Source organism: Sinocyclocheilus anshuiensis, unplaced genomic scaffold (genome assembly GCF_001515605.1).
Source record: "Sinocyclocheilus anshuiensis isolate Anshui unplaced genomic scaffold, SAMN03320099.WGS_v1.1 scaffold1453, whole genome shotgun sequence".
Lineage (NCBI taxonomy): Eukaryota > Metazoa > Chordata > Actinopteri > Cypriniformes > Cyprinidae > Sinocyclocheilus > Sinocyclocheilus anshuiensis.
In genome coordinates, this window is record NW_015549558.1 from 184,952 (window position 1) to 187,348 (window position 2,397).

The following is a 2,397-nucleotide window of genomic DNA, read 5'->3' on the forward strand; positions in this document are numbered from 1 at the left end:
ATATCGAAATCCTCCGACATTTTTCTTTACAAATCCTCAGTATGTACTTCTAATTCATAACCGGCGTTTTGTTTTGTTCTTTCTCCGCATTCGTTACTAATCACGCTGCGCATACGTCCTACATCATCCGCCGGAACGCCTTCCGCATATGACAGATACCTAAAGTGAGAGAAAAGTTATTATGTTTGAAATATAGATTTTTTTTCTTTTGAAAATGCAAGGATTCGCTACAGGAGGCCTTTATTCAGCCCCTGGAGCCGTGTGAGGCACATTTTATTATGGATGTGCGTGCTTTATTTGATGACTTGTGGACAGTTGAACAGAAACACCCTCTGACTGCAATGATAGAGCTTGGAAGAGCCAGGACAATTTTTTATATAACTCAGATTCGTCTGAAAGAAGAAAGTCACATACACCTAGGATTCCCAGAGGGTGAGTAAAACACAGGATAATTTTCATTTTTGGGTGAACTAACCCTTTAACTTTGGTTACCCTAAGCCAGTGGTCGCCAACCCATCGATCGCGATCGACTGGTAGATCTTTATCACACCCCCGGAATGCGATTTTTACAGGACCCCCCTCGAAATGTGATTGGACAGTTTTATTACGAAAACCTGGCAACCCGGTTCATAGGCGCCACCTGCTGTCAGAGAGTGCGTCTCATTCAGACCTGCTGTTTTTGTTTCGTGGTGATGTTTTATGTAGCAAATAAATAAATTAACACCTAAAGTCAGACCATTCTGTTTTTGTTTTAAATCCTGAAATTAATCGAAATCAAATCAAAAACAACTGCCCGTGCAGATCGTGATTAAAATGCAGTGGTTGCCTCTAATTTCAAATGGCTAGATATTTTTGTTTAAAGCCAGTTTGTTTGTTATAAAGCAAAATAGCCAATAAATAAATTTGCTTAAAAATCAGTATTCATCAATATCAATATCACAAGAGGTCGCTCTTTCATAATGTTTAAAGCAGCCCTTAAAAATGAGCTACATTGAATAATAAATTCTTCATATTATAAATGACTAATTGTTAAGGTTCATTTTGTCACCGTATTTCATGCTCAAGATAAAAAAAAGTCTACCTGGCAAGATGCATGATATTACAGATTGTTGCACCAAGTATTAGTCTATTTCAAGTGAAGCTTTGTCAGCAGTCCATATATACAGTGTGGCAGAGATGATGTATTTTTGTAGGCCAAAACCCAGAAATGGGTTCCATTGCCCTGAATGTGTATTCTGAATGGTTAACAGCTCAAGATATTTTCACACCTTATTCTACAACATAAAATACATCAGTAATACCCCCTTGTGATTTTTTAAAAACCTTTGTTACTAGGACTACAGAGGTTATTGGGGACATTAAATGTCATCATGCTGAACAGGTAAACTCATCTACTTTTTTTTTTATCACAGAGCCTACAATAATCCAAAAGCCAATGGATAAATCCTATTGTAATTTTTGTTAAGGCAACCAGGGTGATCATAACTTCTGGGTTGTCGGTAAAAATGTCATCACTGCAATGCTCTATTTGATATCTATCATTAGGAATAAAAATGCAAAAGCTTGGAGTATCAAATCAAACTGAAAATCTTTCAAACAAACTCAGTTTTAAAGGTCTATACTTGAAAGACATGTAAAAAAAAAAAAGCTAGTACCAACTGCAGACCTTTCAGTTTGTACTCAAAATATATGAACATAGGGCTGGAAAATAAGCCCGTCTCCAGCAACGTTTTTGTTGTTGCTCAATTTTTGTTTTCTGCAGCAACTCCATACTTTTGTGTGCGTTTTACGAATTCGAGTCCATACTTAAAAAAGTCACAAATACAGCATTTGCAAGCGAGATGGCATGTGACTTCTTGTCACGTGACCGGTAAAGGTTCTTATAATCACTCGGAAAGCGATCTACAGGAATACTTCTCTTTTCATTCTTCATTTAGTTTATTACTGTTTATTATTGTTCGATTCTGTTTAGCCAGATAAAACGACAGCAATGCGTGTTGATCAACAGCTTCGTTTGGACGAGCATACCTTCATACTCTTTATCCTGGCTGAAGTGTAGGCTGAAGTATAATCAGCTTACACTACCAGTCAAAGGTTTTTTAAGAGTACGATTTTTATGGTTTTTTTAAAGAAGTATCTTCTGCTCACCAAGCCTGCATTTATTTGATCCAAAGTACAGCAAAAACAGTACAATTTTGAAATATTTGATATAAATTTTGGCCATATCGTCCAGCCCTATATGAACATTTAAATGCATACTTCATTAGGTTGCTACTTCTGCAGCGTCTATATAACGTTCACATTAATTACAAAAAAACCCCCGAAAAAATTAAAAAAATAAAAACTGAACGTCCCTGGGTGGGCTCGAACCACCAACCTTTCGGTTAACAGCCGAAC

At 36.8% G+C, this 2,397-nt stretch overlaps 1 protein-coding gene across 1 annotated transcript in view; it reads left to right on the plus strand.

The window, feature by feature from the left end:
- The window catches only part of LOC107656984 (MORC family CW-type zinc finger protein 2A-like), a 5,276-nt gene that overhangs the window by 333 nt on the left and 2,546 nt on the right, over window positions 1-2,397 (plus strand). The gene's annotated exons all lie outside the window — the stretch shown is intronic.